The sequence below is a fragment of the Hypomesus nipponensis genome, chromosome 27 (assembly GCF_054491055.1).
Source record: "Hypomesus nipponensis isolate SF chromosome 27, ASM5449105v1, whole genome shotgun sequence".
Taxonomy (NCBI): domain Eukaryota; kingdom Metazoa; phylum Chordata; class Actinopteri; order Osmeriformes; family Osmeridae; genus Hypomesus; species Hypomesus nipponensis.
Genome location: NC_140387.1, coordinates 3,544,341 through 3,571,210, shown reverse-complemented (window position 1 = coordinate 3,571,210; position 26,870 = coordinate 3,544,341). Strand labels below are relative to the sequence as shown.

The window sequence follows — 26,870 nt, the reverse complement described above, 5'->3', positions numbered from 1 at the left end:
ACACAAAAACCATACAATCATCCATTGATGAGTAATCCTATTTAATTCAGGTAAATATTTGTTTTGGGGGTGTTCAAGGTGGTTTACAACCTCTTAACCCTGACAGGAACACCACTGGGTCAGTGTTACAGTTAGTAACTATAGCCAGAAGACTCCTATGTGCTTTTGTCCTAATCAAGGTTCATCGGCGTGGCCCAGCAGTGCCAGTCGAGGTTCATGTGGGTCCTGGCTCCAGTTTTACCCCTCCAGCCATAGCAGTCTCTAAACAGACCAATCACACACCCTCCCCCATGCCCTGTAACACACAAGCAAATGTTTCAGACCCTGTTCCTGTTTTTCAGTGGGACAAATGCTCACCCTCGTGCTGAGATATCTTGCATGAATGGGCTCCATCTCCATTGAATTTGGCACGACTATCCGGACAATAAATCTCACTGGAAGAGACCGTGTGAATAGTAAATGGAACGACCATTCACGACCAGAAATAAAGCTCAAGGCAAGCCCTCGGAACTTACTGTAGCTACATTGTTGCTGTGGTTATCTAAAGTCTATTGTCTTTCGGCTCTCAGAATGTGAACAATCTGCCATGAACGACATTGGAGAAGTCAACCTTGTTCAGCTGTTCCCCGCCACCCCATGGGCAGGGCTGAGAGAGATGTGGGTATAGTGCTTATATGTATAGGCTGTATGACATCTAATATGCTGTAGCCTTTTAGATGTCATTGAAGCAGCCCCTGATCCTATATAGACGTTTCCTGTTCATATGAGTTAGTTGGAAGGGACATATTAATAAAAGTTTCCTCAAACAATCTAGAAAAATCTGTTGTCCACTGTAAAGGCAACAAGACTACAAAAGAAGTGTCAATGGGAGTTTGGCGTCTAGGAAGAGGGAGAGGGGGGCGGGGGAGGGAAAAGAGAAACGTTTACGAGAATAGCGTCACTCACTGCCCTATGTAGACTGGAGAAAAGAGAGAACCATTCACTTAACCGTGGTCACAGAAGCGTGGAGGAGGAAGACTTAACAAATCTGGTGGGCAGAGAGAAGCTATACTTGTGTCTGCTAAGATCAAAATAACGGTTTCACGGCAGAACCATCGCTTACTGGATTTTCGAAAGTTTGCACAGCCGGCATAACGCGTAAGTATTGGTTATAGACTTCATAGGCTACTACCTTTCCGCCGATCCATATTTGTTTAATTGTTGTCAGTAGATAGTTTTTCTTCAATCACAGTTCTACATACATTGTGTTTGTTCAAGACTGTAAGTTTGGAACTCGCAAAGTTATCATTATAACATTACCTACATTGGGCTGTTGCGGCGTTTTTCCATACAAAAGGGAAACTCGTGGCAGTGAAGCCGACCAGATAGACTGATTTGCCAGGCAGCACTTTTTTCGTCGTTTTCGCAGGCACTTGAACGTTAGAAGTTGTCATATTTAATACAACAATGTAATTACCTAGTAAAACACTGCAGAATTCTTCACATTGGCGAAAACTTGATTTTCAAGAACAAATCCGCAACTGTCAGTTTAGTAAATCAACAATAGCCTAATTAGGGAATAAACCCATAAGTGATCAGATGCCTATTTTACGAATTTTCATTAGTTAATTTATAATCATTTCTAGACACCTTGTTTATCTCTGATGATGGATGTGGAGCTGTTATGTTGCCGTGTATCATTGACCTGAATGACAAAGAGTGATCTCACCTTTCCATGTTTTGGAGTGACTGAATGTGTTTTTTGGTTCGCTTTCGTGTCAAGGATGCTACTTTGTTGACCTATCAGTGTCACGACACCCAATGTCACATTTCCTCTGTAGAAGTGCTTGAGAGACTCACGTGGACAAAGCTTTTGCTTAAGGTTCTATTTGGCTTCAGGATTGACCCCCCCCCCCCCTCCCCCCTCCTTAAAAAAAAACAAAAACAAAAAAACACAAAAAACGGGAACTTGTAAATCCCACCTGCACTCCGGAGTGCGGGAGAGGCCCTGGGGGGGTGAACAATATTGCATTACTAGTGAATGTGAAGCCCTTGGACCTTTTGTATTGTCAGCCCTCATAATCAGCAGGAAATAGAGATCGTGTTCCATGAATACCATCTCATATTAACGGTCTTCATAAAAAGCATGTTGTACCCTCCCCTTTTCCCTTTGTGTGGCAACTCATAAGTCAGAGGGGGTCTTTTGGTACCCATTCCCTCCAGTGAACAAAGAGAACTGAAACTCTCACCTGCTCAAGTGGCCAATCACCAGGGGCCTGGTTTTTGACTTATACCCACCACACCTGCATTTCCCCTTCCAATCTGCCTGCATTCGAATGTATTCGCTACAACTGCTGCAATTGTCACATTCAAGTCTTAACGATGAACACATGGCCAGGGGCCACACGGCAGTCACTGTGTGGTCTTCGTGACGACTTGACACTTTCCATTGTGCAGTCGGTACAATTCCGACCCATTTCTTCATATACCGCCCCCCCCCCCCCCCCCTCGTCCTCCCCCCATCTTTTAAAAGCGCAAGCTGCAGAGGTTTAGGACGTTTATATGGCACTTAGGTCATCATAGAATGGGTGACTTTACGGTTCCTAAGAATAAGAGATGGCAGCCGTTTGCAGTCTGCTGGTGGACCGCTGGCAGTGGTTAGTGCTAGAGGGCCGACGCACATGGTCCCTCGGTCCTCAAGTGCTCAGTCCCAATAAAAAGTTGGGAGTAAAATGGGGCTTCAGCCGTACTGGTCCTGCTGAAGGCCTCAGGAAGAGGGGAAAACACACGCTTCCTCCTTCTCCTTTGGCAGGCTAGGAGAGCAGTTGCGTCGGAAAACTTCTTTTATGTTTGTTCTTTTTTCCTTTTTTTTTTTTTTTTCCTTGCTTTTGCCTAAACAGAAATGGTGAAGTATCAAAGAGTGGAAATAAAAATCCGACCAGCCCGTCTTTGCCTGGTGTATGCAGCGGGTGCAGTTGGCGATTCTTTTAACGTCACATAAAAACCCATGAATTTGACTGCTAACCAGTTCACACAGACCACACAGTCTGTTCTCCGAACGCCAGCTTTTCGGCCTTTTTGATGGCAGAGCCTGCAGATGTGTCATCAACCCAAGCCCCGCCCCGTGACCTCATGGTTATAGCTTTCGTCAATACCTTCCTCTTGGCACCGTGAGTCGATAAGCGACTTTCAATCCGAGGGGTTCGATGGACACCGTCTCAAAGCTTGCAGTGGTCAGGTCTTCCAAATGTAAACGTTTGCTCTCATGATTCTGTTAGTGTAAATATTGTTGGGAGGACTTTTTAAAGGAAATCAGAGCCGGGCTTTATCAGTGTGAGGTTGAAACCAAACCCAGGACCACAGAGCTGGTTAGACATGGGTGTGAAATCCGTTAATAGAAATGATGCTGTGGGGTCAGAGGTCAGTCCTGGGTGTTGAGGTAGGCCCGACATCTGGCGCACAGTTTGTCACCCCAGAATCCCTCTATAACTATCCTACAGTAGGGTCTGTTAACAAGAATGTTTTGCTCTCGATGGTTTACCTATTGTCTGGTTTAACAGTTGCAGGAGGAAGGACAAAGAGAATTTTCACTTTCAAGGACATCTGTTTTTGACATGAATCATCGTTTTTCCTTTTTTTCCTCCCTCCATCTTTTCAATGCACTTTACATTCAAAGTGCGAGACTAGGTTGTAAGACTTTCAAAACAGCATCCAGGAAGTGATGTAATCAAACCCAACATGAGAAATGAATTTTTTCCAACATGTGTCCTTTTTAATTGACAATAAAAACTGACAGACTTTGAGAAGGACTGCGTTCGAATGCAGGCGAACTCTAACTGGGTCACATTACGTTATGAGGTTTTCCATTCCAGCCTCCCAAAAGGAGTCTTCTTGATTGAATTAAAAGCAGCCGTCTGTCCGAGTCCCTCACAGACCCGGTGAGCATAGGGAGATGACCTGGATCAACTGGCCCTGGAAAAGTCTCACTTTTGGGACGAATTTTCGTCCTGCTCTGAATCATGACTTCACTCAGGCTCCCCTTTCGCGAAAGAGAGCGAGGGAGATTGGTCTCTCTACTCATATAAACCCTTCATAGATCCTGTCTAACATAAGCAGGCAGTAAGTAGTACACAAGGCTATGTTTGAGGTACTGTACGATAGGTGTTTTAGGCAGGTCAGCGGGCAGACGGGTAAGGAGAGGAACTTCTCTGCTCTTAGTCTTCATGAAATGTTACTGTGGCCACTAGACCCTCAGGTGTAGTTATTTAGTTTTTAGTTTTTTCAACTCTGCTTTCTTTGTTGGCATGCTTGGTCTCTATCTCTCTCTCTGTCTGTCTGCATCGCTCGCTCTCTTTTCTTCTCTCTCTCTCCCCGCCACACACACTTGCCTTCCATGCTTCACTGTAGGGCAGTCATGCAGACTGATAAGATTAGGGGCAGCATTGGAGCTAATCTCTCTCTCCTCTCCTTCCCTCTATTCGCCCTCTGTGTACTTTACAGTTCACTCTTTCCCCTCCGAACACATTCTTCCTCTCCCTCCATCCCTGCTCCCCTGTGGCTCCCACAGATGAGCTTGTCACAGCAGCTTCCATCGGCCCCCAGCCTGCTCTTTACTTGGAAACCAGCAGGGTGGGGCCCACACCATAACAAAGAAGCCACCCCACCCAGCCCCCCCTTCCCTGGCCCTGGTCCTCCAGCAATGCAGGGGCTGTACCCCCAGAGTTCGCTGTCTAGAGGCTGGCTTGAGTGACTGACAGGGAGAGGTGAAGGGGCAAGACGGAGGGCTTTCTCTGGCTGCTGGAAGAGGGGAAGCGAGGCTGGGTGTTTTTTCGTCTCTGTGGGTGACTGGGGGTCAGTCTCAGGGGAGACATGGAGACAGACTGACAGCAGGCCTTCGCTGCCGGCCCCTTACATTAGCCAGGCACAGGAGAGCTGGAGGCCTATTATTGTTGAGACAAAAAAAAAAAAAAGTAGACCCAATTTATTCTATTCTTCTACTCTTTAGTGGGATGAATGTTTTTCGTGTAAAGAGGCAGACTTGTTGAAACAATTCATCTTGGTTTATATGCCAATTCCTTCCCTTCACGTGAAAACACTTTGTCAATTTTGTGAGAAAATGTTTTTATTGGATATTTTTGTGAGCAACTGCGACCGAGAGCCATGTCTTTGTTCTGCCTGGGTCCGAATTCTTTCTAGAACGGTCTTTTCAGCCGCCCATCCTTTCTCCCGGATGGTTGCCGTGGCAGCCGACGTTCCTCCTCGTTTTATGAGTATTGATTGGCTGAAAGTGAAGTGACCCAGGGCCTCAGCCTCACAGCTGTATGGTAATGAGGAAAGATTATAGCCTATTACGAAGACCCAGGCCTTCTGTTGTGGACGATAAGGCAATAGCATGCGCGTGGGGGGAAGGTTATTGCGAGTGCTTGCGCTGCCTCAAGATAATGTGTAGCAGGCTAAATTAGGAAAGCTAGATTATCTTTAAGATGTCTTGTGGGGTTCATGGTTACTCGTGTACACTGGGACGGTTAGATCAATAAACCCCTCTCGTGTAGAAGTCAATGCATCGTGTTTTTAGCTCAGGGTGACTAAGGAGTCAGGGTCAGTAAAAAGCTTCCAGCAGAGCAGAGGCCAAATTGTTCACAATGAGAGGGCTGCCGTGCGCTGTTTGGAACCTGCTTTCCCCATCACCATGGCTACACCCTTTTGAGTTTGGATTGGCATGCCGTCACCGGTCATTATCGCCAGCATGTCCCCTGCTTGTTGGAGTACCCCATTCTGACCAACTGCCATAACGGTCTTAATTCTCTCTCTCTCTCTCTCTCTCTCTCTCTCTCTCTCTCTCTCTCTCTCTCTCTCTCTCTCTCTCTCTCTCTCTCTCTCTCTCTCTCTCTCTCTCTCTCTCTCTCTCTCTCTCTCTCTCTCTCTCTCTCTCTCTCTCTCTCTCTCTCTCTCTCTCTCTCTCTTCCTCTCTCTCTCTCTTCCTCTCTCTACCAAAGACACCCTGTACTTTTCCAAGAGGCACTATATGACTCATGCAGCCATAAGATGCTGCAGTGGAGGGTGAGGTTCAGCTGAATGAGTGACTTTCTGCTGTAGACCTGACTGAGGCAGGTTCATGTAGCGTGCCTGTGCCCCGCGGTGCTGGTCGTGACACATCACTGACTGTTGGCATTTCTCAACAAACGGTTTGGAGGGATTCAAAACAGAACAGCATATTTTGGCTGCCATCTGCTGAATTGTGGCTTTGATTGTATAGCTTGAGATGTTTTCACGCTCACTGAATGACAGCGAAACGTGTCTTTCCATAGGTCTGGTTAATGGCGTGTGCTGCTGCGAATGGATGTGTTGCGTTAGGGCTCTCCAGGGTTACTGTGTGAGAGAACCACTGGACTGGTGAACACAAAGATGTAACTTCAAGTACTACGGAAGCTCTTAGTCTTTAATCGGATTGCCTGATATGAAGCAAGTTTTCATTTTGGGTCATTACATGTGTGGGGACAGCTCAAGGGCAAAGTCAGAGCTTTAAAAAACAATAAGAGAGAGAAAATCAGGCAGAGACCGAGACAGATGAAGTTGTGATTCCGGGCATTGCCTGGACGTTAGGTTAGGACCACATAAAAGTGCGTTCCCTCAAGGCTTCCATATTCATATCCCCTGATATGAATATGGCCCTAACTGAATTAACTTGGAATTTGCCAAAGCAGTTATCTCAGTGACTGGCTAATCAACAGATGCATCCGGTCTGATCTCATCGCAGGTACAATCCTCACAGCCACTGACACCATCCAGTTTTCATGTTTTTTTCTTTCTTTCCTTCTCTCTTTCTTCTTATTTTTTTTTACGCAGAAGACCTGACACAGTTTCTACTCTCACCTCCAGCTCACCTCCCCTCCCCACTCTTCCCTTCACCCGTCTCAACCTCTCCTCCCTCAGGCAACCTCAACCTCCCTCCCTCCCCTAACCTCCCTCCCATATCCTTGCACAAGTTCCTCCCTAACCCCCCCCCCCCCCATTGTCTGAACCTGCTCCACCTATCTCAGCCAGGCTTCCTCCTGCGAGCCACAGCAGTCCGCCAGGTCTGTCTGGCTATCTGCTGCCATCACAAGTGCTTACATTTTTCCTCAGGTGAAAGATCCCTGGCGTTTCCTGTCTAGGAAACTATCTGAGCCTCTTTATCTCTCCCTGACTATCTGTCTCCAAGCAGAGGCCCCCTGCGCTCACTTATGTTACCTCATGTTTGGGCTTAGGACCTTGGACTGGGAAAAAAAAAAGCCATTCTTCAACTGTGTACCCACTTGCTTTGGGTTACCTACGGAGAAAGGGGATTCAGAGACCGCCTGCCGTCTTTTGTTTGCGGTCGTCATTTGGGCCGCTCTGAGCAGCTAAGTGGTGTTTGCTGTCATCAGATGGGGGAGATTATTTTCCGCTTCGGTGTCTAAAGAGGAGGTGGAATGGCGACAAAAGAGTAAGGGGAAACATAGAAAGTAAGCAAGCAAAGAAAGGGAGAGAGAATAGATAGAGAAGTAAAGAGAGAGAGAGAGAGAGAGAGAGGAGAGCAATCATGTTTTGTTTCACAACGATGTGAAGCAGCCTAGGGGCGGCAGTGCGAAGGTCAGACATCTGTGATCCATCTCCCAGGGCCTGGCGTCTGGAGCTGCCTGCACCCCCACCCACCCACCCACCCACCCACCCTGCCGCTCTGCCGCTCTGCTGCCCTCTCCTCCCCTCTGCTCTCCTCCCCTTTTCTCTGTTCTCCTCCCACCTCCTCCCCCTCTTCTCTACCCTTTTCTCTGTTCTCCTCCCACCTCCTCCCCCTCTTCTCTACCCTTTTCTCTGTTCTCCTCCCACCTCCTCCCCTCTTCTCTCCTCTGCTCTTCTCTACCCTTTTCTCTGTTCTCCTCCCACCTCCTCCCCCTCTTCTCTCCTCCCCTTTTCTCTCTGCCTGGCTCCTCTCCTCTCTCCTCCTCTTCTTGTCATCCCTTTGATTGGACGACTGTTTACTTTGAGGGACTCCACTCTTAACGGCCGCTTGCCTCAGAACTCCTCTGCCTCGGGCTTTCATCCACCCAGCCAGCCATCCACCCGACCAAACCACCCACCCATCCCCAACTCCCGTAGTCTGCAGTGCACCCTAGAGGGGAGACCAAGTCCCTCTGATTAGAGTCGTGTGACAAAGGGAGGAGCAGAGCAGAGACTCAACCGGCTAACGTCCCCCCCCCCGGTCGTGTAAACACGGCGGGATCGTCGGCTCTCTGGATGCCCGCACACATGAAAGTCTCCATTATGGGCTCGTTATTGTAAAGCCATCAGATTCCTCGGGGGAAATGGCCTGTGCTACTGGAGGCGAACCAGCAGCATCCTGCAGGAGCCCGGCAGAAACCGAGTCCGCGGTGGAAGTGTGTGTGTGTGTGTGTGTGTGTGTGTGTACGTGACAGGATGTATATCTATAACACACAGTAGGTCAGTCCCTCTCTCTCCTGTTGCGGGCCCAGTCTGTTATTCGCTGGTCATTCTTCTGAGCAGACACTTACTACTGTGGCTCTCTGCTGTCGTGATGCATACTCCTATGGTCTACATTCCAGTCTCCTCGTACTCATGCAACACAGATTCCTCCAGAGGCTTCCGCAGGATGGACATCAGAAAGTCATTATAAACTTTTCTTTTTCCCTCTTATGTGGAGTTGCGGCAGTCTGCTTGCCAAACGTCTCCAGCGTGCGTCAGTGTGCGCTGAAGTCGTACTGTCATGTAATCCTTTTCTCTCTGTCATAGACCTTATGGCTATTGAATTCGTTTTATGGTTAGCCTCGGTCTTAAATGTGTCATGAGAATTAAATCAATAACTTTAAAAAAAAAGAACACAAGAACCGGAGAAGATGTTTTAGAGATGAGCATTTCCACTTCTGTTTTCATACGCCCTGAATTTTACAGCACATTACAATTAGCCTGCGGCATTTTAGGTAGACATTTTCCGTCAGGCAAAGAGTGGGCTACCCTGCAGGTCCTCGATGTTGACCGGCCATCTGCTCTGCTTCACTCTGGACTATTAGAGTAATCACTGTTAGCTGATGTCATCCTTGTGTGCGGTCTGTGGTCTACGAGTAACACACACAGACACACACACACACAGATACACACACACACACACCAAGGAATAGGAAGGAGTTAGTGAGCATCGTGTTTGAGTTAACACGGAGTATGTAATCAACACAACCCTGAGGGAGACGAACAGCTTTCGGTTTTATGGTACAGCTGGTGTCCTCTCTAATGGCTCAACAAGCTGCATTGTTAAGTTCCAAAACTCGTGTGTGTGTGTGTACCTGTGTCTCAAAGGGGGGAGGGGATTGTTACATCAACAGTAGCTTCTCTAGAAAACATTTGCTACACGAAAATAATATCAACGTGTCACATGGTCTTCATCACTTCAATAACCCCAAGGCCATCCCTATGAAACCACACACCCTCTTGCCAAATATCCCATCCTGTTCTAACCAAAGGATAAATGTGTAAACCATTAGACCACCGGAGTGAAATGACATGGTTTCAGCAGAGAGTGACCCAGGATGTGAGCCTGGCTTACAAGGAGTCCCAGGCAGACCCCAGAACGCTGAGTCAGAACGACAGATCTGGGGGCCTAACGCAGATCACACTTCCGGGGGTTAGAGAGTAGCCGGTGCGGTCAGCCGTGCCTCCGTCCGAGGCTGACTCGAGGGAGACGGGGGGCCAGCTCGCACCCAAACCCAAACGGAAGCCGCGGAGGCACCAGAAACCCAAAGGGTCCTGCTCTCTCTTTTGAAGCGCTACCCTGGCACGGCTTTCAAAGCTGCTTGGCCTCTTCGTCTGCTCCTAAAATAACGCGTGGTAAATGTAAGACAGCTGGCCGTCTCAGCGGGGTGTGTGGGGGGGGGGGACTCGCCTTATTATTCGACACGTTTTTTCTTTGTAACGTCCATCCGTGTTACGGTTGTGTGGTCGTTGTGCCGACTCGCCCTCTCGGGTGACGGTATTTGGGTTCTTGGGAGTGGTGACAGTTCAAACGAATGGAATCCAACTGACCGTGTGAGTCGTTCATGCCACATGTTCAATCTTTCCTGTAAGTGTTTCAGAATGAGAGTGAGACACGAGCCGTGATCCTGAGCAGAGCCAGTACCTGTCCACACAAGGAGTTGGTCGACACAGTCTTGTATTGTGTAAACAAACCACCAGGGTTCCTGGAGTTGGACTGCGGAGACGATGCGGGGGTGTTTACACCGACAGTATTCATTGTGGGAGTACGCACACCGCAACGGATGTTAACGACGATGGAAAATCTTGCTTTTGCTGTCCACCCAGACTCTGAGAGCTTGATCAGATACGTCGACCTGGGAGTGTGCTCTCAGGGGTTCTCACGAGAGCCGGTCTCACCGCTCGCTGCTCGCCCTGGTCCGCTGGCCCCCCGCGGTGCGGCGGACGAAGCACGTCCACCGGATCTGTGGCCAAACTTTCCCAGCGTGTTGGGTTCGCTCCGAGACCTCCGCCACACCTTGATCTCCCAACATATCAAGATCTACGATCTTAAAGATTTTGTATTTATTCCCTGACTCCCCACCACACACACAAACACACACAAACACACACACACACACACACACACACAGAGGAATGGCCTGTTGAGTGCATGGAGGAGTGTTGGGAAGCGTTCAGATGAGTAAGACCGTGCAGGGCTGGGTGAGGGAGGGGGGGGCAGTGGAGGCTGTGGAGTCTGGATGGGCCCCAACCTCTGTGGTATGTATGCTAGCCTGGGGGATGGAGGGGGGGCAGGGGGGGACAAGGGCTCCTAAGTGGGCTCCTTTCATGTGAACCCTTGCTCACTGCTCAACCTCAGATGCCTCTCATTACTGCCCTGCTGGGGGGGAAGCGAGAGAGAGGGAGTAATAGAGTGAGAGAGAGAGATAGAGAAAGATAATGCCAGATGTCCTAAACAGTGTTGGTTTAGAGCACAGATATGGAGAGATACAATTTCAGGAGAGCACTCTTCATTTCTCTCTCTGTCTCTCTGTCTCTTTATCTCACATGCCTCGGCTAGGGAACGTGTGTGACACGTGTGAACCAAGAAAGTGAAAACCTGGGGGGGGGGGGGTCTCCCAGCATCCATCAGGTCCCCCAGCTGTGCGCGAAAACCACTTTACAGGCCAGACAACTCCCACAGCACCCCACTCCTCCCCTTCCCCACACCCCACAAGCCTGCGACGGCTGCAAGAAAGGCCTCATTGTGGTGGGATTGGCCACAGGAACCATACCTTCAGCCCCCCATGTCCTTAGCTGGTCCCCAGCTGTGTCATAACACCGACGAGCAGACTTCCAGGCAGATCTGCTTGGCCACTCGGACCAGGATGCATTTTTCTCACCTCGTTCTATTGTTTTTGGTGCCTGAACTTGGAGAGAAAAAAAAACGTTGAAAGCACCCCCCGTGAGGTGCAAGACCGACTTGGAAGCCAACGTTTGTTGAAAAGGGTGGCGACGGGGCTTGACTTGATGAATGTGGACTGGCTGGTCTTAATCCTGAGGTTCTCCGACGGTGGCGCGCTCCGAAGGACTTGGCTGGTGTTGCCGATCCTCGGGTCCTGGCGCAGAGATGTGACACGCTCGGTGGATTGCTGCACTCAAGGAAAATCCTCGAGGCCTGGGCAGTTTACAGCAGCATGGGTACTGGGGTTCTGGAATTGGAAAATACTATGAAAGAATCTCCACAGCAGTTTGAGCAGGTTATGTGAGGTCTAATGGAAGGCTTCTCCTTTTTGACTCGACTTTTGTTGCACTTTGCACATTTTCAGCATTTCCCTTTCTTCCTCCCTTATATAAGTGCTAACTCTCCTCACTGTGTCGGTCCCATGAAAGCAGAAATGCCCGTAAAGAAAAAAAAAAAATGAAAATAATTTCCCTCAGCTTTCGTCCAGTGTGTTTGGCATGGCTCTCCGTTGGCCCAGGGCGGGCGTGGGAATGCCAGTTCTTCGAGAGCGAGCGGACATTACTGTCAGGTCATGATTTACAGGCCTGTCTTCCCTCCACTTGGCGTACACAGACGCATGGCAAGGGATCCGCTGAAGCCAATCCAGGGTAACACTTGGATCAGAATGATTATTTGTATATATAGAGACAGAGACAGAGAGAGGGAGAGAGGGAGAGAGGGAGAGAGGGAGAGAGGGAGAGAGGGAGAGAGAGAGAGAGGGAGAGAGGGAGAGAGATCCTTTCTAGTATGATTTCTCAACAGGTTTGTCCGGCTAATTTGGTAATTCAAGCTCATTTCGTCACGTTCATGCATCGCTGTGCTACGTTTGAACACAAACGGCCTGTTCTCTCACCAAGCCTCACTGACAGAGAGCCCAGATGCTGCATGGGAGAAGCTCACAGTCTCCTGTGACTCAGGCCTGTGCGTCTCACCCAAAACCTGGTCTGCACGGGCTCAGACGCCCCCCCCCCCCCTATTCTGTGCCCCCAGTGCCCTCTGAGACTGCTGAAGCCTGAGGGCTTTAGGACCCAGAGATCCCCAGCCGATAAACCAATAGGGGTTTACATTCATCGAATGTTGTCGCTGGTCAAATGTTATCGCCAAAGCAGCCGGATCGAGTGACGCAGTAATAACCTCCCTGCCCCGCTCTCCGGTGTCAGGTGTCGCTCATCTCATTGTGTCCTCGTTCTCTTTATTCCCTCGCCCCACTCCTGCCGGAAACCCAGCGCTTCATATTTCTATCTCCCAGAACCTTTCACATCCCACATCGAGACCACTGAATGGAGATCTCCTGTCCCCGGTTCCAGGTTGGTGGGATCTAGGTCTAGGATCTGATGCTGTGCATGACGTCCATGATTATGGGCCCAGCCTTTTCCATAAGGGACCTGACTTGCCTCGCTCTTGATTCCCAGCTGTCTAGCGATTTTGAACCGGCCATCGTCGAAAGCGCCGCGCTCGCTGGGCGAGATGTTGTGCCAGCGTCTTGGAACGGAAGAGGAAACGATCGGTGTGTCAGCAGATGATGCGTAGCTACTGCTGGAGGGGAGGGGGGGGCTCGCGGCGGGGGGGGGGGGGGGGCGGTGTGTTTATTGAAGATTATCAACACTTGTATTGTGTTCTTGTTCGCTCTGAGGGGTGAATGGTGTATTTTGTCACCGCCAAGATGTCGTTGGGAAACCAGACCACAAACCGCAGAGCTCGCTTGCATAATGTGATGCTAATGCTTTCCTGGATAGCGTTACATAACCCTGCTCTTGACTTAATACTGGACTAGGGATGCAGAAATTTCTTACAGAACCGCTGTGGTTTATCCCCTCCTGTGAAAGGGTTTGAGGATATTTCCTGGTGTCGTTGCCCCCGCGCCACACCTCTAGCTTTCTTCAGACTCCACCTCAGGTTCAGGTGGAAAAAATACCGCGACAGGCAACCTGGGAGAGAGACGGAAAGAGCGAGAACGAGAGAGAGAGAGAGAGAGAGGTCACATATTTGTAAGAGAGCCAGCGATGACAGAGCCCGTGTCTGGTTAACCAGGCTGTTCTCTGGGGAGGGTGTGGTGTGGTGATTTACAAAGTTTCTGCCCTCTTCCTGATGAATCTTCCCTGTTTCTTGGGTAGGTCCCAGGACCAAGGCTCTTACGTAACCAGGACTGGAGGGAACCATCAGTCTGCAACTCTGCCCCAAGATTCCACACAGAAGGTTGGTGTACAAAACGGCATGTTAGGGCAGCGATAAGGCAAACTGTCGGAACAGCTTGTAGAATCAGAAGGGATTTTTATTCGCCATGAATGTTTGCACAAACAAGGAATTTACTTTGGCAGGAAGGTGCATACATTAAACACATAGGAATCTTAAATATCTGGTCTAACTCTACAAAAGGAGCAAAGTAGTCCTAGTTGTAGATTTACTACTGTCCAGGTATGTTTGAGTCTCTCTGGTTTTTAATTGACTGTAAACTGGATGATACACCGCACTACGTGAGCCTGGTCTGTGCGCTGTGCCTTCAGCCAACTATTCCTTCCCAGCTAATCGAATCAGGAAACCGATAACTGTTTGCACGATTTGACCAGCAACCTTATACACTGGAAACAAATAGAGACCTGGTTTTCCTGCCTTTGTTGTGATTGCCATTGGGTTCCTGGCCCGGTATCCATTGGCAATACAGCTTAATTCCCCATGGTCCTATTGTCTCAGACAGGTGTGTGCGGACAGTATTAGGAGTGCTCCATTGTGTGTGTGCGTGTGTTTCAGATCCAGTTTGTTTCATTTATCCTTGTTGGAGGTTGTCTGAGGACTTGCCTAGTATTCATGTGGCTGAGCGGTTAGAGAATCAGGCTAGTAATCAGAAGGTTGCCGGATCGATTCCCGGCCGTGCCACATGACGTTGTGTCCTTGGGCAAGGCACTTAACCCTACTTGCCTCGGGGGAATGTCCCTGTACTTACTGTAAGTCGCTCTGGATAAGAGTGTCTGCTAAATGACTAAATGAATCAGGTAAGTAGGTAACTATAGCTCGGTATGCTGGCGTTTGCGAGATAGAAGATAGAAGAAGAGCTTATGGTTGTTGATCGCAGTTCTTTATTTTTCTTTCGATCCGTTACGGATTTTGCCTCCACAGTTCTTCCGGCGAGGTCACCGAGCTGGAAGACAATGACACCTCCGACATCCTCCAACCCCTCAAGTTCAGCAACTATTTTCATGCTCTCCCACGCTGACCCTGACAGTCGGCCCCATTTATATCTGTGGAAGGGACCGGAACGAGGGGAGAACTTGTTTTTCCAATCAGGAGGAAAACAATGGAATGAGTGATACTGCCTTGGGACCACCTGTGAAGGTCAACTCTAAGAGGAAACCCCCCCGAAAGATAATAAACAGAATAATCACCGCCGTCGCTTTGCTCCTAAAATAGGGGGTGGCTGGGTTCATGTCAGGGGTCCACTTCCTGTTATCTGAGGCCCTTTCGGACGCTCACTTCCTGTCTCTTTATGTCCTGTCTCATCAGATCTGCACTGGAGGAATTTTTATTGAATTGAAGAGAAATCCTTCCGCCTCCACCAGAAATAGGACGCGCGACTGTAATTAAGAAGATGAACGTGTCGTTCTCCCATGAGGGCTGCGGTTGACGGGTCTCGTCTCCTGCTGTTGGTAAACGGGGCACGAGGAGGGAGGTCCAGGCCGGCTGTGTTTTGGAGCTGGGCGTGCCACGCGCGCGTACAGGTTGTTTGTGATGACGGGGTGTCAGAGAACAGCGAAGAGCTTCTGCCTGGGGGGGGCTTGACTCCGACACCTCTGCCTTTTGTCAGCAGCTGAATGCGCTGTCCCATCTCATTTGCCTTTCTGAAAACCGGGCGGACGACACCTAGGCACCTCCGCCCTCGTCTCACTTCCCCCACCTCCTTTCTTTTCCCTCCTCTGTTTTCTCCTCTCCGACTCCCTCGTTCCTCATCTTTCTCCTCCGCTCCCACGCATTCTCCTAATGCATTTAGCCGTGAGCGGAAATACAGGGAAGATATCACTCGATACTCTTATTATTCTAAAACGGGAGAGATCGGTGCCAACTTACTAACTCCTCCGTTCCTCCGGAGTGCTTACTTTTGATTGGAGCAGAGTATCGGGTTATCCTGGAGGGGTTGCTGTCTGGATGGGGTCAGCCCCCAAGGCCCTCAGACTCTAACAGCCAGCCAGCCCTCTCAGCTTGCATCGGGCTCGGTGTTCCTGCGGTGAGACCGGCCCAGCCCCACAGGGCAGTTAAGGGTTTAGCGTGCACTCCTCCCCCGGAACAATGCAAAGCTCGCCCGGAGAAGAGCCAAAATGCCATTCACACGGCTCAACTGATTTCCTGGGTTCCTTCTTGGGGGAACAGAAGGCCAGTTGGAGATGGTGTGGAGGAGGGTTAGGGGGGTGAGGACTTGTTGACAACCAGCCCTCCCTCTCTCCCTCCCCCTCCTACCCTCCACTCACCCCTGCAGTCATACGCCCTGCAGCCATTTGGAGGGTGAAGGTGGGGCTGGATGTGGTTAAGTACAATAGGGACAGTATTAGGTTTGGGTGAAGGCTGGCAACCCCCCCAGTCTGGGGGAATGCAGTGGGGGGAAAAGAGGGAAACGAACCACTGATCTGCCTGTCGGCCGACAGGGAGAGAATGGCAGTTAGCAGGAAGATTGAGCGTGTTTTCAGGTCGAAACATGAGCTCCATCGGTGGGCGTTCAGAGGATCTTTTGCTTACGTTTTGTATATTGTTTTGTTGGTTGAGTTTGACAATAACAGGAAGGCCTGTTGTTAGTGTCTCAGTCCGTGTTGGCAGCACTCCTTCCTGGCTGGGTTTCTCTTTTCTTTGTGAGGCTGTGAGGGCCGCCGAGGTAGAAGTTATCTCAGATTGTTGTGTTTTCTTTTTTTCCTTCTTCTTTTTCCTCCAGTCTTTTAATCTCCCAGACTGAAATGACCCGTTTCATGACAGCACGGTCTAGTCGAACTGCTCCGAAATGTGGAGCGGAACAGATAGAGCGAGGGGGAGGCTGGAGAGGGGTAGAGGGGAACAGCAGAGAGATCTCTCCCCAAGATGGCTGTCCGAAGGGGTGCTGGTTGGCCACCCACTTTGAGAGCCAGACGGTGATATGTTCAATCCTCTCTGTTTTCCAGCACCCTCTTAACCTCAGAGGCGGCAGGCTTGACAGCACGGAGGTGTTATGGTCGATATGAGAAAATACCCCCCCCCCCTCACACACACACACACACACACACACATAGACCCCCCCTGAGTTTCTTTCCTGTGTCAGGAGTGAAGGGGGCAACATCTCAGAGCGGCTAAAGGTCTGTCCTCCCTCTCTGCCCTCCATCTGCAGGCCCAGGAAGGGAGGACAGTCCTGGATGAGATTGGAGAACCAGATGTTTCCAGGGGAAAAAAATTACTGGGGTTTTTATTTTTTTTAAACAGAGCCCAGATTGAAGGCCAGAGACTTGGCGTGAACCGAACGGGGGGGTTGCTAATGGTCCGAGTGTGTCTGTTTTACTGGGTGGAGCAGACTCCAAGGACAGTCTTGTCCCAGTTCAACTCTCATGTCTGCCCAGTCCCCCATCCTGTCCGAGTGAAGGGGGGGGCCTGTGGTCCTGCTTCCCCTTGGGCCTGGCCCCCGATCCTCACCTCATACAGGTGTTTTCTCAGCTGGGATCTCCCCCCCCCCCCCCCCAAGAAAAAAAAAAAAAAACACGCAGGTCTCAACACCGCTCCGGTTCTCCTTGTCTTTCCCACGCTCCCGTCCCCCCGCGTTCCTCCTGTGGAACCCACAGCTGGGAGTTCCTCCTGTGGAACCCACAGCTGGGAGTTCCTCCCCTTGAGCACCTCCCTGTGTTTATGCTCCTGGGAAGCGTTCTGGGAGGATCTCACCTAGGCTGATCTACTGCGGCTCTCTGCCTGTCCGCTCTCCTCCACGACCAGGGAGGTTTGTATTCAAAGCGTGATGTCACCATCTTCAGGCAGCTTTGTCTGTCTGGTGACCTTTCGTGTTGACGCAAGCAATGAGGAGTGAGCTGGTCCAGAAAAACCAGAAGTTTCTGGAACCCTCCGACGGAACACGTCACGTAAACGTCTCTGCTCAGGCCTTTTCTCGGCGATCCACTGACGGCGACCCAGAGGAAGGTCCTCCTCGTGGAGATGGTGATGATGTCGTGGATTCCTGAAGCTCGGGCTTGAAAGACAACGGAGACTTGTGCACACTCACCCTCCCCAGTGGGTCTTAAACATTGTGTGTGTGTGTGTGTGTGTGTGTGTGCTTCTTTATGTGTGTGTGTGTGGATATATAAATGTGTGTGTGTGTGTGTGAGTCTTGGACTCCAGATATGCAGGCGTAGCCTTGGAATGACCAGATGTCTTTAGAAGGCTTCTGGAAGCTTCCTCCCTTCCTCTGGAGACAACATGCTCTCATGGCTCACACAGGCAGATGCAGAACAGCTTAGATTCCACCGTATCCATATCATTGCAACTTCAGTGGACAGCTGCCCTCAAGCAGGACTGCTGGGAGTCGGGAGGGGTGGGCACCTCCGGGCATCTCCCAAACACGAATCCAGCAGCCTCCCGTATCAGACGTTAATGATGGATGTGGGCACTTCCATACTTGGAAGCATTGACAAAGACCAACTCTGTATCCACACAAACAAGGTCCCGTGTTTGTTTGGCAGCCTCGAGAGTGTGTGTGTGTGTGTGCCTTGCTTCAGCCTTACCTTAGAGCAGAGGGATCTGTCTTTAGTATTTTCCCGTACTGGAAACTTCGGAGGCCCTCATCAGAACCTTTTTAGAGAGCGGTCGTTCCATCTGTCCATTCTTAAGTTCCATCTTTCCATCTGTCCGTCACGTTCCACTGGGATTTTATGGAAGGACTCTGGCTAAACCCTGTCAAGCTGTCTGGATATGAGGGTGAAGGTACACACACACACACACACACACACGCACACACAGATGTAGATCTGATGTAAAACCCATGCGTAGAGGATTAAATGTGAGCCTGTCGTATCCAAAGCATGTCCAGGGAACTGTAGTTGATCTGAGCCAAGATGGAGGATTCAGTTTCAGGAGTGTGAGGTCGTTTCCTTGTCTTATTTCCTCCTGTTAAATGGTATTCCTGGTGGGCATTCCCTGCACCTTTCACCCTTGATTCGACCTATCCTGTGTTTTCAGGTCCTTTAGGATAATGTTAAGGAGATAAGGAAGAGGAAGACATGTAGAGTCATTCGGATGCACCCGGGGATTATAGTTCGGCCCACCAGACAAATACCCCTGCAGCAATTACACCATCTTAGAGTGGTTACAAGCGACTGTTTCCTGGCAGTGAAACTGAAGGATGCACACTGCACAGCATTCACAGAAAGCTCCAGAACATTCGCAAGTAACCCGCCCTCCCCACCCTCCCTCATCCCCCCCCCCCCACCCCCCCCTTGACTCCTCCTTTTCCTCCGCCTCTTTTCTGTCTTTCGAAAACTGCAGAAGAGAGCATTCCACAGCTGAGAGCCACCGCTCGTCTCGGGGGTGGGGGGTGGGGGGGGTGGGGAGCGACGTGGAAAAATCCCTCGCAGGGCGTAGAGGCGCAGTGCCTGCGACGACCGACGAGTCGACGAGCTCCGCGATATTTACACGGTCCCCAGCCCGGTCCCAGAGAGTACACACCACTGATCCAGATGGCCTGTTGTCTGCTTCAACCGCCCCTCTACCCCCCCCCCCCCCCTTTCTTCTTCTTTGCTCTCCTAAGAGGTCATCCTCTCTCCCCTTAGATCTACGTGATACTATTGATTAGTCTGGAGGAAGACAAATGGCCAGCGCCTGTTTCTAACTTGTGCTGAGTTGAAGCACATACTGCAGCCTGTGTGTAGGTGTGTGTGTGTGTGTGTGTGTGGCTGTGTTTGAGGGACCTTTCTGCTCTCCTCTGATCTCGCAGTCTTTCATGTGAAGGCATGTGCAGTCTCAGAGTCTCTCTCTCTCTCTCTGCCAGGAGGAATCACCCTGGACTCTCACAGGTCCGGTCCATCAGCACCACCAGGTCCGCACCTGGAACCAGATACACCGTGTCAGTAGTGTGTGTGTGTGTGTGTGTGTGTGTGTCTGTCTGTCTGTGGATATGTGTATTTATAGTGAGCTGAGGATCAATTTGAAGAAGCTTTTTCTTTTCTCCTGAGGGCAGCATTAATAGGCCCGGAGTGCCAGTGGGATACTGAAGACTGAGAGGATGTCGTAGGGCGTCTAAAATGGCCTGTTAAGCTGCCCTTTCCTGATCACAGGCCAGCTGCAGGAGCAGCGTTTATAGGAGGGGGTCAGAGGGAACCTTCATTAGACTGAAGATGAAAGCAGCAGCTTCGTGGAAGCCTTTTGGAAAAGAGAGAGAGAGAGAGAGAGAGAGAGAGAGAGAGAGAGAGAGAGAGAGAGCGAGAGAGAGAGAGAGGGAGAGAGGGAGGGAGGGAGGGAGGGAGGGAGGGAGGGAGGGAGGGAGGGAGGGAGAGGGGGAGAGGGAGGGAGGGAGGGAGGGAGGGAGGGAGGGAGGGAGGGAGGGAGAGGGGGAGAGGGGGAGGGAGACTCCTAGTACGGAGACAAATGGAGAGAGAGAGAGAGACTCCTAGAAAGAGGCAGTCACTGTGAGCCTCCAGCTCTTGTTATCTTAACCCAGATTGAGCAGAAATATGGCAGCCATGTGGACCCTTTCAAGGGGTGTGGCCCCAGCGTCCGTCTGACCAATCGCTGCGGACATATAGCCCAAGGGGCGGGTCTTTGGGGCGTGTTATTGGTCAGGGGACTGGAGCAGGGAGGAGAGGGGAAGCAGAGGTAGAAACATGCATCTCCAGGAGCCTAGGAGGAAGACCATGGATCACAGGTGGGATTCATTTCCTTTTCTACAGCGTCCAATTGGACCAGCTTTACTAAATGTTTGCAGTTGTTACGTGTGCTTTGGGACTCGATAAAGAATTTTGTCGGTCTAAGGGCGCTGTGATCACAGAGCTTAGTCATTGAGAGCAGATTGCACTCCACTCTCGTCACCGAACAGGATAAGTTTATTTTTTCGTAATTGTCAACATTCTCCATGTTGGCCTGGGAGGAGAGATGTCTAATGCAGTAGGATGTAAATATTATGTTCCTCTTCTGAATCCCATTAATCCTGGATCATTACTAAGATCCCCCAGAGTAAGCAGTCTGCTCACAGGCCTGAGGAAACATTGGCTCCCTTGCTGTGGAAAAGTTGACTTCTAGTCACATCGGTCACCCGGGCCTGACAGCTATTATTGTTAAGTGTGCTAGCATTTGTGTTAGCGCTGGACGGTGCCAGTAACAGTAGCTTGTACAGAGGTGTTGTTGCTGGAACTTTAGGCCTTCAGTCCTACAGTTGGACCCACAGGAACATTCACAGTAGGACGTTTTCCACCTACGTCACACGGAACTATCTGAAATGACGAGGCTGTTGATTGGACGTATCTGTCAATTTGAATGTTTCTGTTGGAGATGGAACCATGAGTTGGCCCTAAGCCTCTGAGAGGGTAGATGCTGTAGTTGTCTGTGAGCTGGACCGCTTCTGGTCTGACTGGGTGACATTTTCTGGCAGCTAGCAGCCCAGCTCATCGCTTGTGTTTATTTCAGAGGTCGACCGGTTCCTTCCCTCTTCCAGACCCTGACTGATCACACACACACATACACACACCGTGATCGGCGTTGAGCTCATCATAAATCCATCTCATGGTTTTCACAACGGATTTAAATGAGTGAAAAGTCTGTAAGGGACTGCATGGTGAACGTCCAGGGTTACATTGCAATACAATCCCTTAGTTGGAGCTCCGGTATTTAGGCTTGTTTGGAAAACCTAGGAGCTGCCATGAGGCATGTAGTTAGGGCCTGCTATTGTTCCGTCTTCTGAGCCTGGTAACAGATTGCACAGGGGTGCAGTTCCAGGGGTTCTAATGTAAACCTTGTGTGCAGGTCTCTCCCCCCGCTATGGACTCCACTCCCCCACACTCAGCTAGCGTTAGGACGGCCCACCTCCATAATGTCCTCCGCCGACTCCACCCACACACCCGCCCGCTACTAAACAAGTCTGTAGCCATGGCGATGCTTACCGTACCCATGGCATTTCCATAGATACACAGATTGTTTCCTGTCAATGGCGAGGCACTTCCTGCCGCAGTGTTTAGTGAGATTAGAGAAAGGCTGAGTGGACAGGGGCCGTGGACTCTGTCAACAGGGTGTAAATGACGGCTTTGAATGTGTTGACTGTATGACTCGGGCGTATTTGCGTCCTTTGTTATGTATAGCAACTCTGGTAAACCATTCTCTCGCTCCCCCTCCCCCCCTCATCTCACACACACACACACACACACACACAATTATCTCTGACCTCTTGTCCCACAACACAATGACCCCCCCCCCCTCAGTACTAAATCCATCTAACCCTAATGGCTAAATGGTCACCACAGGAATGGCAGTTTATATCATGGGGTCTGGACCATCGAGCTTTCATTATACTCCAAGATTTAGACAGGGTGGGGTCAAGAGTCTTAAATCCAGGGTCACTGCTTCACTGTGGGGGGTGCTAGCACAGGTGGCAGGGGGTGTAATAGGTTTTGGGGTGTGTTCCTGTGTGTGTGTGTGTGTGTGTGTGTGTGTAACCTGAGCCCTAAATTCCTACTTTTGTGAGTGTGAGTGGGTAATGGTCATCATAAATCCAGTCATACCTATACACGTTTATAGGCTACCATGCTCCACTGAGCCTTGGCAAACTCACACTCATGATAAACATTTGGCCTGGGCAATGCAGATCACAGCCATGTCCTGAGTTTACCTCTAGCACTGACGGGCTGAACGCAACACAGGCAGTATATAAGTATATAAGTATAAACACAAACAGATAGACAAGCGCTAGAATTCTCTTCTGTTTCACTGCTGGCCTGGCTAGTCCAGACTTGTTCTCTCTCTTCCCCCTCTCCTTCTCCCTCCCCTCCCCTCCCCTTCTCCCTCCTTCCATCTTCAAGCTCCCAGAGTGCGACTCACGATTTGGATGTAACTAGGCACCCCCAGTACACAAACACACTCGCACACGCACAGCAATCAGCCACCCCTGCCAGTCCAGGTCAAAGGTCAAGTAGCCAGTGCTTCAAAGCAACATCCCACCAGCTGGTTCGGATTGTTTTCTCAGCCGACAGATGTTTTCAAAGAAAAAAGGTATTCATGTCATTGAGGTAAGGACTTAGTCTCTGCAACTGGCCGACAAACGTTTGACCCGACCTGACCTCCACAGTCAGCATCAGTGTATCATAACGACTCCTTCACTGACGCCAGGGTTAGTTGTGAAACATCGGTCCAGTCACAAGATATATGGGATACAGTTTTGGTTGGCTTACTCACTGTCAGGTGAACTGCTTTCGCTTGTAAAGCATGTCAGAGTTGGAGTTTCTCCTGTTTCGACTTGCCCATCTATGGGACTTGACCTCAGTTGTAGAACGTTTTTGTGAGTAATTGTCTGCGTTTGTGTGTGTGCATGTTGGGCCAACAATGACGTTAGTCACTCATGGAAATGATTCTGATCTTACAGCCCACTCTGGGACTGTCTGCATCTGTTCATATGACCTCACCAGAATTGGATACACACACACACACACACACACACTGGCCCACAGCAGAGTCCGGATTTGGGTCAGTCTCTATCTGGAGGGAGAGGACTGGACTAAACGGAGTGAAGTGGGAGAGCGGTTGTTGATATCTCCACAGGATGACGCAGGTCAAAGTTTCCCAGAGTGCTTTTTCCCTGTGAGGGTATGATAACACACACACACACGATTCATCAAACACACACACAAGATTCATCAAACACACACACACGATTCATCAAACACACACACAAGATCCATCAAACACACACACACGATTCATCAAACACACACACAAGATCCATCAAACACACACACACACACACACACACACACACACACACACACACACACACGCCTGGTAGGGATGTGACCTCATCGGGGGACCCAACCCCCATCGTGGGGACCGGCAGGGGGCTGAGTGAGGGGGGGTGGCCCCCCAGAGCCTGAGAGTGTGGGCGACACACGCATCAACACAGCACCCCCCCCCCCCCCAGCCCCCCTCCTAGCCCCCCCACAGCCCCCCTCCCAGCCCCCCTCCCAGCCCCCCCACAGCCTCCCCCAGCCTCCCCCAGCCCCCCTCCTAGCCCCCCCACAGCCCCCCTCCCAGCCCCCCTCCCAGCCCCCCCACAGCCTCCCCCAGCCTCCCCCAGCCCCCCTCCCAGCCCCCCCACAGCCTCCCCCAGCCTCCCCCAGCCTCCCCCAGCCCCCCCACAGCCTCCCCCAGCCTCCCCCAGCCTCCCCCAGCCCCCCTCCCAGCCTCCCCCAGCCCCCCTCCCAGCCTCCCCAGCCCCCCTCCCAGCCTCCCCCAGCCCCCCTCCCAGCCTCCCCCAGCCCCCCTCCCAGCCTCCCCAGCCTCCCCACCAGACACCCTGGCTGGGAGGAGGGGTGGCGGAGACCAGGGGAGGAGGAGAGTGAGCTGTTGAACTAATCCCCTGGATTTGTTTCATGGGAAAATACACTGTTATCTACTGAAGTTTAGCCTGAGACCCCGTGGTAACTTACGGCAGTTGGGAAAGCATTCTTCACCGTCTCCCCGTCTCTCCTCAGCGTGCCTTGCGATGTGGAGACCGTGTCCTCCGCTGAACTGGTGAGATGTTCAGCCGATAAGGCTGGCTCTTCTTATGGTCCCTTCCTGCTGACTTTCCCTGGTGAACTTGTCCCGGGGGCGGTCTGGAATGTCACCTGGGATCAGTGGAGGATCCAAACGCACGCTCCGCCGACAGAATCGATCTCCTCCCGTGATCCTGACAGGAAGTTCTCCGGCTGACAGTGTTCTCCCGCCGCCGCAGTGTCGCTGTCACACCCCCCCCCCCCCCCCCCCGTTCTCGTAGGGTGAAATACCGTCAGGCTTTTTTTTCCCCCATCGGCTGTGACTTTACCCCGCAAAAATGTCCCTATCAAATTTAAGCGCAAAAACAAAAAAAAGAGTTATGAGCTTGCTTATGCTCAAGTATGTTAGGCTGCCAGTGCCATGAGAACAGTTCCCTGAAACAATGTTTTTGCATTTTGAAGTCGCTCGATAAGCCATTTATACTTCAAAACAAAGATTTTAAAATGGAGAAACACGATTATTACAGTCAGATGTGCAGCTTTTGCCGTGCATAGCGCTTGTGGTGGAGAGGACCTCAAGATGATCATATCTCCAGGGGCTTCTTGCTGTCTGCTCGGTTGGTACCAGAGGTTCTCAGAGAGATGACCCCGTGTTGACCTAAGCTTGGCCAGCCAGATGTCCACACACCCCCCCCCATCCCCCCATGATCTCATCCAGCCACTTCATGGCTCTAGTCGTCCTAACCCCCTTTTCAGAAGTTAGCGAGCCACGCTTTCCTGTGGAACCAGCTGCTCGGTGGTTATTGACGAGGAGAAACGTTGTTGCTGCGGTGTATAGGAAGTGTTGTGTAATGGTGCCAAGAAAAAAAGACAAATCCTTTCCCATCGGGCTAGGCAGTTTGTGAAATGGGCCTCGTTTGGGGAACGTGGATTTCACCACAGCTTTTGAAATCATCATATTTTGGACCTCTGCCAGCTGAAACCCATTCATTTCCTTCAGTGATGAGCACTCATTGTTTGTTTGGCTGTTGTGTGAAGTCATGCGTACTTTGTGGCAGAGCCCTGTCAAAGTAGGATCCTTCTATGTGGAGTGTCACTAGGCTTATCTTATTAGTGTGTGTGTGTGTGTGTGTGTTTGTGTGTGTGTGTGTGAAAGGGAGAGATGGTAACAAGTTATCTGCTGTGCTTTGAGTGACAATAAGAAGTGTGAATGAAATGACTGTTGCTATAATGTGAAGGCGTGTTTGTGTGTGTGTGTGTGTGTGTGTTACACGGCAGTGTCAGTAGGTTATCTTTCAGTTGTGTGTATGTGTGTGTGGATTTGTGTTTCCACTGCCGTGTCAGCAGGTTATCTCTCAGTTCTGTGCGTGTTGGGTTGTGTGTCTGGGGGTGATGGCGATAGCTGCAGTTTTTGTGACAGTTGGACAGCTGCTGTTTCTCAGCTGTGTGCCGGCTGACCTCAGGTCAGCTCGCGGGGGCCGCTCCATCCCAGAGTGTTTTCCCCCCTGTCTGCATCCGTTTCTCATCCCTGTCTTTTACCTCTCCCTTGTGCCCCCCCCCCGCTTCCACACACACACACGCCACCCTGTTCGACCTGTGACTGACACTACACAGAAACTGCCGCTGCATCTAAAAGGAAGCACACACAAACACACACACACACACTCTCACGCACACTCTGGGGAGTAGAGCTGACCTGTCAGTCCGACAGGGCCTCTGGGGAGGGCAGGGCGAGCGAGCGGAGGGAGAGCAGGCGCTCAGACGTAAACACTCACGGGAGAGGTCCACTTCAAACGGGCAGAAAGATCTTGAACCCTTCCTTTCTCCTCCCCTCCTCTGCCTCCTCACTTCTCGCTCACCCCATCAGACTTGGCTTTCTCGAAGACAAGTGACCCCTTGACCTCCTCTTAGTGTTTTCTACCATAAATCATATTATGCCCTGTCTGTTAGACGCTATGGCATAGATCACGGTCAGCTGTAGTTAGTAGGGCACACCTGGAATGAACCCACTGAAACCATTCATGCTACATTTGCCCAGTGTTGCCTACCTGGCTGCCGAATCAATGCTGACTATCTTTTGTCCTTTCCCTCCCCCCTTCCCTCTCTCTTTCCCTCCCTCCTTCCTTCTGTCCCTCCTTCCCTCCCTCCCTCCTCTAGGTGTGCCCCTGAAGAGACTCCAGCCGCCAGGTTCTTTGGACTATCCTCCAGTACGATGTAGAGACCAGCAGAGAGGCAACAAGACAGCGAAAGATGAGAACCTGACACAGCCGAGCACGGAGCGGAAAGCGAGCGAGAGACGCCCCACCAGAGAAGAGAGAGGGAGGAAAAGCCAAAGCCTCGCATTCGCGTCAGGGGACGACGTGAGCCAGAGAGAGAGAGAGAGAGAGAGAGAGAGAGAGCGAGAGGGACAGAGAACGAAAGTTAGACGGAGGGCTGTGAATCATTGACCGGAGCCCTGCCTCTAGGCCAGCCTAGAGAGCCCTCCCCCTCTCCCTGCTCCCACTGTAGCCTTCAGTCTCTCGCTCACATCCTGAGGAGCAGGGTGTCTCTCTCTCTCTCTCTCTCCCAGGGGAACCCCAGACCCCTCTCTGATCTTTCACCCCCACCTGGCGACCTCCGGGCGACCTCCCACCCCATCCGAAACGGACTGAATCCAAACGTCGTCGACCGCCGATCCCCCACGCGCCCCCACCCGAGGCGGAGCCTTCGGAACCGTCCAGACTCCTCCTCCTCCTCCCCCCCAGCCC

General features: G+C 51.0%; 1 long non-coding RNA gene across 1 annotated transcript; it reads left to right on the top strand.

Moving 5' to 3' along the window:
• Positions 1-988: 988 nt before the first annotated feature.
• LOC146220447 (uncharacterized) lies at positions 989-26,864 on the top strand. The gene is made up of 3 exons (XR_014750886.1): positions 989-1,137; positions 13,579-13,660; positions 26,281-26,864. It is a non-coding gene; the product is annotated as an uncharacterized LOC146220447 (long non-coding RNA).
• The last annotated feature ends 6 nt before the right edge of the window (positions 26,865-26,870 follow it).